Raw genomic sequence first — 13,204 nt, forward strand, 5'->3', positions numbered from 1 at the left:
TTAAAGCTTAAAGTTTTATTAAATATTAAAGCTGACAGTGTGTGTGAATATTATTGTTTGGGTTTGGTTTGTTTTGTTTCTTCTAATACTCCACATTAAACTTGAGTCATTTCACTTCCAGGATCTGCTCAGATCCGCTTAGGAAACAACAAAAAACACATTTTAGGTGTTCCTAAAATAGAAAAGTGGAACCAGTGTTCGGGCCATTGGATTTTTCCATTTGAAATCATCAATATTTTGCAATCTGGATGAAGCTGGGGATGTTTGTACTCCGAAATGTCAGCCAGCACCTTCCAGTTTCACATACTTGTCATCATTTTACAGGCTTCAGGTTCACATTACAAACTGGCAGCGACGCTTTTCAGGTCATCTAAATATTCCCTTTATTTTCCCCTCTCTCTCATTTACCTGAATTTGTAAATTTCAAAGGAAATCCAGAGGGAAGTTGGAATTTCAGGGAAATCTCTTGCCTTGGTGTTGCAGCTGGGCTTCTAAACCAGGTACAGCTCTGAGGCACTGAGGGACAAAAAAGGCACCTAAAAAGCACAAATATGATCTGAAAATCATGGAATGGTTTGGGGTGGAAGGGACCTTAAAGGCCATCCTTAAATCCACGGACAGGGACACCTTCCACTATCCCAGGGTGCTCCAACCTGGCCCTGGACATTCCCAGGGATGCGACAGTCACGGATTCTCTGGGAATCTGTTCCAGTGCCCCACCAGTCTCATGGATTCACCTGGATGAAAGGAAACAGAGGTGGAGTTGTTTTCTAAACTCTGGAGTGAAGACCAGCCAAGAAATTAGTTGGGAAAAGGTGGGAGAAAAACCTGCACGTGGCTCTTATGTGACCCTGTATCCAAAGAAAAATCTCTTCTCCGAGAGCTGGAACTTGCCCTCAAAGTCAAGGTTTTCTCTGTATTTTGAAAATGCATTTTATGGATGTCAGAGGCAATCCTGTGCTCCATCACAATTCCAGCATCTCCCCGTGCAGGAGGAGCTTCCACTTGGCTTCTCCTGACACCTGTGAAGTCCAAATGCACAAAAAACCTGCACCCAGACCCTCAAAACATTCCAAAAGGTTTTCTCTTCTGGAAAACACGGCCATGCGTTGGATTCCTGTGTGAAAGCACTTAAAATCAAACAGCACCACAACCTAGAGCCCTACAAACCACTAATTCCATTTATTCCCTGTTCCTGGAGCCCATTTGGGAGGGCTGGAGTGAGAAAAAGAGGGAAAATTCACCGCGTTCTGAGTGCCCATGAGAGCAGGGAGGGAAAGGCTGATGCAGGTCACCTCTCCTGTCCTCTGGCAGAGCAAATCCATTCTCCTTTCCATATTTATTGCCTGAGCCAATATAAAAGCTTTCCCTGTCCAAATCCCGAAGCTTTTTGCTGCTCTGTGCTCCGAAAGTGAGAGCATTTCTCACTTGTGCTGTTGTGCCGCCCTGGATTAGCGGGAGGAGCCGCGCACTCCGGCCGCAGTTGGCATTCCTGGCATGTATGGACAGCACAGGCTCCATCCACGAGCCAGGGGCAGGAAGAAGCAGCTTTTGTGAGCAGAGCCTTGGGTTGGGCCAGCTCAGCCATGCAGCTGTGCTGGGCTGGCCCTGCTAAGGAGGGGAAATCAGCAACTTTGTTGGAATTCCTGCCTTTATCAGACTGGCACAGGGGAAGGGCTCGCTCCTTGCCACGTTAATTGCTTTGAGTTTGGCTTTTGGAGGAATCTTTGGGTTCAGCTGTGAGGTGGCATTTCCATAATGCCAATTCTTCCCCAGGATCAGTGATCTCAGACAGAACTGTAAAATCTTCATTCCTGTACTTCCCTTTGTGGCCTGAGTTTTCAGGGCAAGGAGTCAGGAGTCGCCCCTGAAAACTCAGCCAGATGTGGCTCATTCCAGGTGAGCTCAGGGAGGAATTATCCCAGCAGGAGCGAGAGAAAGGAGTCACAAGATCCCCCTCTGTCCTCATCCCTGAGCAGCAATTCCCAGCTCATCCCTCACTCTGCCTGCCCAGGGAATATTCAGCCTTTGAGCAGAAGGAAAGAACTCCACACAAGGAATGTTTTCAAAGGATTTTACAGCCAGGGATTCAGGATTAAACACAGAGTTTTCCTGCCTTTCCCAAGTTCATCCAGTGCCAGACACAATTCCAAGAGAGACAGGAACATCGGGAAGGGTTTTTACTTCAGAGGGACAACCAGAGCAGTGTGAGTTAGACTAATCAGACTAAACCAGTGATTTCTGTACAAGGATTTGGAGTCTCTCTGAGGTAAAAACCCCATTTCCATACATCAGAGAAGGAGGAGTAGGAACCTTCATCCTCATAAAAATGGGATCAGGAAGATGCAGCCTTATCCAGGGGTGACCAAGGTCAGAGTGTGTTACACCTTCAATTATTTTTAGGTTTCAAGAGAACCAGTTGCCACCTGCTGTACATAATGAAAAGTCAGCTTAGGTATTAAAATCAATATAAAATAAGCTATAAACTAGGTTTTATTTTACAGAGGCTCTTTTTGTGATGCCAGGAGTCTGATGTAAGAGGAAACGTGATTCAAATGGTGTCACCAAGGCAGTCGGTGCCATCCCAAGGGATCCAGGTGTGTTTGTATCGCTCCTCTCAGGCTGCAGATCCTCCCTGTAAGGACTAAAACACAAATATTCCCAGAGAGGGAGAGGTGTGAGGCTCAGCATGGCTGAGCAAACACTTTGCTGAGGGCCAGGAAGCACCCAGGAAAGGGGTGTATGAAGGGAAAAGATACTGGGGGAAAACCACTCACAAAAGTGGTTGAAATCCCACAAAAACATGGATCTTTGCCTTTGGGAATTATTTGGGAAGATTTGATTCTTCCTCACACTACAAATATTACTCAAATTAATGAGGGAAGGTGATGGGATTGCAGGGTAAACTCTTGGTAATGCCCAATTATTGCGAGAAGATTGGTGAGTGGGGCAGGAAAAACGTCCTGGACGTGGAGCATCCCCGTGTTCCCACTTTTTCTGTGGAAAGGGAGTCTCTGTGCTTTCCTCTTGTTACAGCTTAGAAGGGCCCCTTTGCTCCAGCTGCCTGAATTTTGGAGAGCAACTTTCCAACTCTGAACTTTCTGCCTTGTGATTCCTGCAAACCCTTCCCGGCCATTCCAGCTGGGCTGTGCTGCTCCTGCTCGGGCTGGGACAGCTCCAGAAGAGTTTGCAGCCACAGAGCAGAGTTTGGTGAATCCACCACTGCCAGGATCGACAGGACAGCCAATAAACACAAAATCCAGCGCTGAGCTCCAGAGCAGGGCCTGGCTGCTCACCCCTGTGCCTCTGAACTGCTTTTGGAAGCCCTGCCCTGCCCAGGGCAGGAGAAATTATCCTAATTAGCCACTTTGAAAGAGTTCCCATCGAGCTGCTGGATCCTGATCCTTTCCTAGGTCACTGCAAAACAATTTCACATCTAGTTCACATTGCACAAAGGCTCATGAGCTCATAGAAACTCTGACACAGCTTCGTGTTCTCCCCAGTCTGGGTCACATTTGGGACTGGCTAAAAGGCAGGTGATGAACCTCCTGTTATTTTTAAAGTCACCCTTGTAGGTATTTTATTCTCCTTCATCCCAGACCTGCATCGCCTGAACAAACAGAAATAGATCTGCTCTTTTCTTTATCCCTTTTTCAGATGATGATGAATTAAGCAGGTTCTGCTTGACAGCTCTGTTTATTAAGATGGACCAAACCCAGAACCCAAACAAACCCAAACCAGAGGAAGTTCAGAGTTGCAGCCAGACCTTTCACCTGTTTTCCCTTTTGAATGCCCCAAATCCAAATTTTAGGAACATTTCCATCAGGTTTTGATCTATTTTTAATTACCGAGACTCCCGGTCTGTAGCTTAGAAGGAGATAAAACACAGATATAAAGATCTGGCTGTTCCTCCACAATCTTTTTTCCAGAGTTATGCAACCAAGGCTGTTTTTATGACCACAGTGGCATAAATTAGCCATGAACAGGCACAGGAAGGGGGATTTAGCACCAGGAACATGGATTTAGCACCAGGAAGATGGATTTAGGACACCTTCAGCCATCACTTTCTGTCTCTGACCCATCCCAGCAGGCCCAGGCCATGACTCTTTCCCAGTACCTTTGCCCTAATCTCCAAGGGCAGAAACAGTGGGAATGTTTTTCCCTCATGGGCTGCCTCTGCTCTGGGATTTTCTGCAGCCCTGAACACGTGTTTAGAACTCCAATTCAGCACAACTGAGGTCACTAAATTAGAAAGCCAATTCTATAAAATGAGGATTGTTGGTCATGGTGATCTCTCATGGGGGGAAATGGGGACAAAATGTGCAGCTTGTGTCAAATATTTTTCCAGGGCTGTTCATTATTTTGTGTCTTGCAGGCTGAATTTTCATCAAAATCTCAAAAAATAGAAAATTTCAGCAAAGTCTGGGAACAGCTTTGGGCTTGTCCAGGGAGGTTTGGAGTCCCCATGCCTGGAGGTGTCCAAGGAAGGGCTGGATGTGGCACTCAGAGCTCTGGGCTGGTGACAAGGTGGGGATTGGGCACAGATTGGATGCGGTGATCCTGGAGGGTTTTCCAACCTCAATGATCCTGGAATTCTGTGATTCCCACCCCAGAGAATCCCCAAATTGGATCCATGGCCTGGTGTCTTGGTCTGATACTGAGCTTACAGGACCTGGCTTCACACTGGTCACCAGTGGCATCAAAACATGAGGTGAGGAAGAACAATATCCAAAAGAACTGACGATTCCCTCTCTCCCCTCTCCCAGTTCCAAGCCTGGCATTTTTCCAAGAGCCAAACCCCAAAAGTTGTGCTGGGCTCTTGTGATGACCTCACCTGCACAATTTTTCAGGCACAGGAAAATTCAGTTATCCAGCACTGGCTTTCATGTCCTTTTTTCCCCAGTAATTGTATCCACAGGAAAACCAGCCATGCTTCAGGCACCAATGGGATGGGAGGGGGGAAACATGGGAAAAAAATGCTTTTTTTGCCAGGCAGTGACCCTGATCAGCCAACAAACCAACCCAAATTCTGCCAGAAGGTTACACCTGGACACGAATTCAGCGTTTGTGTTTTTAGGGTCATGTTCCACCTTCATTATTCCCTTTTTTTGTTTAATATTTTGGTATTTGAGTGGATATTTTCAATTCCAATGGGGCAATGGGACAAGAAAGATAAAAAACTTAGCCCAGGGTGACTCTTTTTACTTTCTAAAGGATACTCTGGCTCCCACTTTTTGAGCAGACTCCATCCCAGACCAGGCTGGTCCAACACCAGGGCCCCTCTGCCCTTTTGGGAAATTTCTCTTGAATTTAGGAAAATCCCCTCTGCTCCCTGATTTACCAATGGCATCACAAAGAGTTTGGGGACAATGACATCTTCCCTCTTTGCAAAAAGACGATCCGTGCTCAGAGGGAGCCTTTTGGATCTTCTGGAGAAGAATTCCACCCAAAACCAACTCTGGAGCACAACATCCACGATCACAGCACTGACAGAGAAACATTAAACCTCTCCCAAAAATCCCTTGAATCCATCCCACTCCACCTCACAACTGAGAGCAAAGCTGGGCAGGAGAGGTTTTTATTCTATTTCATCTCGGACTGGATGTTTCGGGGAACTTGTCTGTTTTATAATAAATATTTTCCCCCTAAAATTGTGGAATTGTCTGTTTCATTTCAAGCTCCTTCTTCACCCCAGGCTCCAGAAAGAGCAATGTTTTTTTAATGTGGAAATTTCTTGCACAGGTTCCTTTTGTCCCTTGAGCCAAATCCCATTTTTCTGTTTCTTAAAGATTTATTTATTGATCCTTTTTTGGCCCACCTGATGAGTTACACAACCACATATCACAGAGGGGATGTAACCAGCAGTTTAAAAACCTTACAAAAAGGGCCTGGAAGCAGCCAAAGCAGCTTTATCAGCATCACTCTGATTTATTTAGCACATCCAATGATTTACTGTGGCCTTTGGTTTATGCTCAAAGCATTTTTGAATTCTTTTTGTTCAGCTTCTTTTTTTTTTTCCTTGGGTCTCTTCTGAAAAGTCGACACACGCAGCCACTATTGTTTTCTATTCTCATCTTTGCAAACTTTCAGGGTTTAAATCATCTCTAATAAATAAAAAACTTGCAGTTGAAACAGGGGAAGGAAAGTTTTTTTTTTCTTTCCAGCTACTCCTGACCATAAGGCACGTTAAAGGTTTGGGTTTTTTTCTGCTTTCTGCTTCTGTTTGGTTTGTAATTAAGAAACTACTTGAATGAGAGAATATAAAGATATATATATATATAGAGAGATATATATATATATATATAAATAGCCAATCTTGGATCCTTTATTATTTCCAAAGTCAAACTTTCTCAAAGGTCCTGACAAATCCCATCCATTTTTTTCCCTTTTTCACTCTAAATTTCCATTCTCAGCTCAAGCTGGAAGTGCTGAACTGACAGAAGGAGTCAGCATTTTAACCCCCATGAGATTTCCAGTCACATCTTGGCAGCCTGGGGAAACCCAAGCTCAAGATATTTTGGGAAGGCACCTAAATTAATCTTTTCATACCTCTGTCATCCATCAATGGGCTGGACTGTGAAGCTTTGTCCTTCATAAAGGCATTGCCCGGGGCGTTTTTGGGGTCGGAGCATTCCTTTGGTGTTGTTGGGGGCTGACCCTGCCAGCAGCTGCACAGATGGGGAAGGAGCAGATCCCCCTGTGCCTAGAAAAGCTGGAATTTTAACAGCATTCTTTATTAGAGATCCTCTGATTTTTACAAATCCTTCTGCAAGCCAGGGAATGGTGACAGGGCACGGTGGGCATCGGTCACAGGTTGGATTTGATGATCTTGGAGGTCTTTTCACACCTTGATGATTCTATGAGGTTGGGTCAGTCCTGGTTGAAAGATGAGAAATCAAATTTGAGAAGTGGAAATGATTTCTAAAAATCAGTGGCAAAGTCCAGATGAAGACACAGAGCTCTGGACTCCTCCTCCAGTGCCAGAGCCACCAGAGCATCGTTCCCTGCCCTTTGGGAGGGGAAAGCTCCTGGTTCACCTCTCCCAGGGCAGATTTTCCAGGGCTGCGACAGGTGGGATTTTAAAAAATGCTCTCTTGTGGTATTTGCACAAGGTTTTCCAAACCATCCCTCCTCCATCACAAAACCCTTGCTCCTCATGGTGCATTTTGAGGTCCTGTGAAGGTTTCAGAGCCCTCTCAATGATTAAATTCATCCTGTTGCTAAAATGCTTCCAATGCCAGGCATGGACTGAGCAGTTTGCAAGGAAAAACTGTTCCAAGCTCCTCAAGTGCAGCTCTAATCAATTTTCCAATTGATAACTGCACTGGATAACTCCCACTCCTCCCATTTCCAAAGACATGAACAAGTCACAGACCATCCTGGGGTGGAATCCCAACCAAAGTTCTGAAATCCAGCACATTATCTCGCATTAAATACACTCCTGTTCCACAGAATTCCTCTGCTTTCTGTTTAACTGACGTGTGACACACAAAGCAAAAGATGGGAATTGAATTTTAGAGCTCCCAGAAGCTGCCAGGTTGTTGGAGATAATTTTGCTGAGGGGATAAATTAACTTTTCTAACTTTATTTCTTTTTGGGTTGGAAGCCCTGAAGGAGCCCTCGCTTGGAGAGGCAACACATTTATTTCTTGGCTTTGCTTTCTCACAGCTAATGGCTGGTTTATTTTGCAGAAAACATGTCTAGCTTTGCTCTTACCACATTTTCAGTAAAAATCTCATAAAAAGAGTGAAAAAAACCCTGCTCAGCAACCTCTGAACTTGAGCCTTATCTCAGATTTAATCTTGGTTTGAAATGAGGGCTGACTCCTGACCTCTCTCAGCTGAACCTCCCATCACCTGCCAGAGTTGTTTGGTGAAACCCGGCTTTTATTTCTGCCTGTAACCGAGCCTGAATCTGATTTACAATAATCCGTTCTAGGAAAGGCTGCTCCGAACTTGGCCTTTGCTGTGCCTGATCAATTAAGACTGGAAAAGAGCTGATTAGAGGCACTCTGATAGTGGGGCCTATCACAAACCATTCTGCATCGATTTGGAGTGCTCAGGAGGGCTTTCTTTTACATGCTGAGTATTGATCAGCACCTGCAAATGAAAACATTGGAGAGGTAATTGCTCCTCCTGCAATATATTTAAAGCGTGGCAGCTCTAAAAGTGTGATCCTCAGTAAACACAGCTCCCCGCCCCAGAGATCTGGGCACTCTCCAGCTTATCAAAAAACACTTATCTGGCAAAATCTGTGCCTGGAAGGTGCCATCTCACAGCTCCCTTTCTAATGTCTGTGTCACAAGCTTCAACCTCAGCTGTCAGGAAAGTTTTAAATCAAATTAAATTTAAATTTATTAAGTTAAAGAGTATTAAATTTTAAACAATGGGAATTTGATGCTTTGTAGATAGGCAACTCTTCTTATTTCCTTCCTGCCACTGAGGTGGGTAGTTTGGGAGATAAATTTGAAAACAATTGTATTTCTTTCCAGATATAAATATGTATTGATGTCCTAATTATATCAGTAACTTCTTGCAAGCTCTTGAGGAGCAGCACTTCTTTTTTTTTTCTTGTAGATTGGTTCATTTTGGATCCAGCACCAAGAAAAAAAGTCAAACATGGCCCTGATAACAGAGCTCACCACTTCCTGCCTAGTGAACACCTGTCAGAAATACAGAAGGCTCGTTGGCAGGTTGATTAGAGGAGCTAATTGCATTTTTATTAACGAGCCTGCTAGATTTTCTTACTAGTGGAGCTGGCAGGCCTGCAGCAACCCAGGGCCTGTCTTTGGTTCTTGTTATGCTTTGAGGCTTGGTGTTCATCAGAGGCACAAGGTGAATTTAATGAAATAAAGACTGTAGTCAGGTTGGAACCTCTAGTTTAATACAGAACATGGGAAGGAAAAGGAGAAAATTAAAGAGAATAGGAGATAAAGGGATAACAGAGAGTCATAGAGTCACTGAATGGGTGGGGTTGGAGGGGACCATGGGCAGGGACACCTCCCACTGTCCCAGGCTGCTCCAAGCCCCGTCCAGCCTGGCCTTGGGCACTTCCAGGGATCCAGGGGCAGCCACAGCTGCTCTGGGAATCTGTTCCAGAGCCTCACCACCCTCACAGGGATGAATTTCTTCCTAAAATATTTGTCCATGGAGCAGCAACAACATCTCCCAGCACCTCTGCTCCCAGAAAAACTTACAGAAGGTCCCTGATCCAGACCCAACCCTTGTCCTTGTGGAGCCTACTTGGTGCCAAAGCCAGCAGCTGCCAGAGGACAGGCTGTGGAAGCAGAGCCAAGGACAGGCTGTGGGTTTAAACTGCTTCCTCCCCATCCCCATGAGAAGGAAATAGAGCTCCTTGTAATCCCCATTGTGCTCCTGCCTAATTGTGAACGATCTGCTGAGGCCTCCAGGGAGAAACCCTGGAATCTGAGGCTGCTCCTAGGCAGTATCTGCATTCAAATCCTCCGTTGTTCCCTTATTTTATGCAGAAATCTCACTAATGTGCTTGAAGAAGAAATTCACCAATTTCTACACAGAACATTTGTTTATTGATTATTTTACTACACGTTTGTTGATGCCACAATTCCATCTTCCGCAGGAGAAAGAGGAAGAACAAAGGAAAAATGGCACAGAGTCTGAGGGGAGAATTCCTGATTCTGCTTGGGAATGGGAGCTGAGCAAGCAGAAAACAAAACCATCTGTAGAAATCCATCACAGCTGTCCCAAATCGTTAATCTGCAGAATTCTGCATGATTTGATAAAACAGATTTGATAAGGAATCCTGTCTCTTGGACACAAGTTTCACTCATCCAGGGCACTCCTGAGCAATTCCTAGTTTTGAATTCATGAACAACGTTTGATGAGCTGCCGCCACCAAGCCATTCGCTGCTGTGCCACGCAAGCACAGAATGTACAATCCTAATTAGCTGCTTTGCCCAGCTACTTAAAATGTTTTGCACATGCCAGCAAATGTAAATACACAATTAGGGCATGTTCAGTTAAAAGGCAAAGCAAGAAAAAAGCACAACTATTATTAGCCAGAACAAAAATCTTCATGATCTTCATCCATAGCGAGGGCTAATTAAGGTGGTAAAATGTGCAAATGAGCTCAGCTGATTATTTAGGGTTTGGAAAGCAGTGCCAGGCTGGGAGGTCCAACACTGAGTGTGTTGAGGGGTGGGTTTGTGATTCTTGGTGCTGGGAGCTGCTGTCTGCACAGGTGTGAAAATAATCAGCATTAGGGGGTTGTGGTAAGGGGAATTGGGAAAGCGGTCACAGGAGACCTTCCTGGCAGATGAACCCTATTAAACATCAGTTGCATCAGCTGGTTTGTGTGGCTGGGTGTCTTTCCACTTATATTTAGGGAGTAAATAAAATTCAGCTCATTGTCAGCTCAGTTTAACGACCAGAGTTTGAGGGAAAAGTGGAAAAAGTGTTTTTTCTTTCTGTCTTTGAGCGTTTGCCCATTCCCTATCTAGAAACACTGCATTTCCCAGTGCTCCAGATTGCGTGGGATTGGGAAATTCTTACAGAGTTAGTGCCAGAGAAGATAAAGAGGAACTTTCTTCCAGGGAATTTGAAGCATCCTGCACTGTGGTGAATGTTTTATTTTCAGGTTGGAGGTGATTCCCCTCAGCCTGAAACACAGGGTCTGCTACAGCAGCCTGACAACTTCTTTGCTGTCAAACACACACAAGGAACTAATTAAAAGAGAGGTTCCTTAATTTCCACAGCTAAGGTTTCGGTTTCTATCTAAAGGCTGACTTTGCCAGCTCCAGTTAGTCCTGCTTCTCCCAGGAATGTGCACCCAAAATTTGTCCACCTGAATTCCTCGACTAAGGACGCACTGTGGACACCTGGCAGGGCTGGGCAGAGCGGAAGTGGCACCAAAGGCACCACCAGAATCCTGGTGCAAGACCCTGCTGGGCTCCAGTTGATTCTCCAGTGGTGGCTTGGTGTAGCTTGGTGTCCTTTTGGGTCTGTCCCTGGGAGGGGCATCAGCAGCTCGGCTTCCTGGAGGCAGAAACAGGAATGTTGATGTGTAAATAAATGTGGAGGCAAAGCAGAGATCACCACTCCTCCCCTCAGTGAAAGCACTGCTGATTACCTTTAAAGCAAATTCATATTTACAGTCACAGCAGCATAAAAGTTATTTTAAATTACATAAAATACTAATAAAGCTTTATTAGTGTTTCATCTCTTTCTTCCTTTCTTCACATCCTCGTCTGAATTTTAATTGCAGTTTCTTTCCCACACCCCCCTCCAAATCCGAGGAGGTTCCAGCAAAGCCAGAGAGGACCAACTGGGAGCTAATGACTGGTGCAGTCTGATCCCAGCCCAGATAGGCTGGGTTTGCCTCATTAAGTGTGCCTAGCAAGCTGATTAAAGCCAAGCACATTCTTCTCGTCTTACAGGCACTCGGTGTCTGTGGGATATGGGATACCAAAAAACCCCTCCTGTGTCCCTGATCCTTTAACTGCGTGTCAAAGCAGTGAGGCCCGAGTGAGGTTTCATCTTTCCCGAGGTGTTGCCAGGTGCTAATTAGCCTCGGGACCTCGTGAAAAGGGAGAAAGTGCAGGAAAAGATTTCAATGGAGATTGGTTCCTTGCCCACTTCGTAGAACTCAGCCCTGCAGGAGTCCGTCCACTTATTCCCGTTTTGTGCTTAATCCAGGGATGGATTCTGCACTAATTAACACAAGTACTGTTGCTGATTAAGTGGATATTTCAGCAGGCTGAATTTCCACATTCTCCATCCAGAGCTGTCCATGGCATCCCCGAAGCAGAGGGAAGGCAGAGCAACGTTTCTATTCCCCAGGTTTTTGTTAATCAGGCTCGGCTAAGGAGAGCTTCCACCTTGGACCTGATAACGGGTTTGTTAGACCACTGTAAAGCAACAACAGAGCACAGCAAGTTCCCCAGTCCCAGGGGAAGGTGGGCAGGGCTGAACCAAACCACAGGTCCTCACATCCCAGCCTCCATTCCATTCCCAGTGTTGTAATGGAAAGCGGTGGGAAGTGTCCTTGATTCCCCGATAGCCTCAGCCCTGCATGCTCCAGCCTTTCTAATAAAGGCCTTTGGGAAACTGCATGTGGATTTGGCCTGCCCAGACACCCACTTTTTATCTATTCTTTTTCTGTTTCACTGTTCCGTTTGCCGCGAGGGAAGGCAGTGGGAAGAGAGCGGAGCTCCGGACCCAGCTGCAGGGGCCGGCACTTCGCAGCATTCCCAGACTCCCGAGGATGGTCATACCCTTGGCAGGCTGCTCTTTCCTGTGGGCTCACCTAAAAGTGTTTCTGGCTGCCTTCAAAGCCTTCCCAACAGGCAGAGGGCCTTGTTTGTGGCTATCCGACCCTTCTTTTATCCCATTTCCGACTGTTCAGTCACCCCGTGCGCTCTTGGAGCTACGTAATCACCGTCAATTCCTTCGCTGTTTGGGGGGATTGGATCCAAAGCTTTTGGGCTTTTTCAGGTCATGTGTGCCAGACCTCAAAGTGACCTTAGCTAACAATTCCTTGTTTCTCTTCCTCTTTCATGTACTTACTTTCCAGGATCAATCTCTTTCCAAAAATAATATTAACGTTGGCAGCCTCTGCCTCTCCGCTTCACTCTGGTGTGTGTCTGGAGCAGTGAGGAGAAGAACAAAGCTCCCTGTCTTTAAAACTTTAAAACACTCCTCTTGCAGCCACACTTGGGGCCTTTTCTTTACATTTCTCAGCTGGAAGATTGAGGGGTTTGTTGCAAGAGGATCCTGTGCCTGGCACCAGTGACTGGCACGGAATCCATTGGGGCTTTGCAGGGTTGGTTCCCATCACTTTTGATATTCCTCAGGCGTGAAGGGGAACTTACAGAGCTTGTTCCCATTGCCTTCTGATATTCTTGACACAAAGGGAAATTCAGAACCAGGGACACTAATGCACAATCACTTTGTTTCAACTTTTATTTATCCAGTGCATTCTGCGTTAAAGAAATAAATGACAAAATAAGTTAAGTGAAGAATAAAGCACAGACAGGGGAACACAGTGGGACAGAAATGGCAGGAGAGGCTGGTCCTGGAATGCTTTGCTCTGTTCTGGTGGCTGCAGTCAGAACCAGCAGCTGGAAGCGACTGGTTATAAAATTATAGCAAGAAATTAGATTAACACATTTAATAGCAGATATTCCCATTGGAGAGAAATTCCTGCAGCAGTGAGGGGACCTTTTTAT

The sequence above is a fragment of the Corvus hawaiiensis genome, chromosome 19, assembly GCF_020740725.1.
Source record: "Corvus hawaiiensis isolate bCorHaw1 chromosome 19, bCorHaw1.pri.cur, whole genome shotgun sequence".
Taxonomy (NCBI): Eukaryota; Metazoa; Chordata; class Aves; order Passeriformes; family Corvidae; genus Corvus; species Corvus hawaiiensis.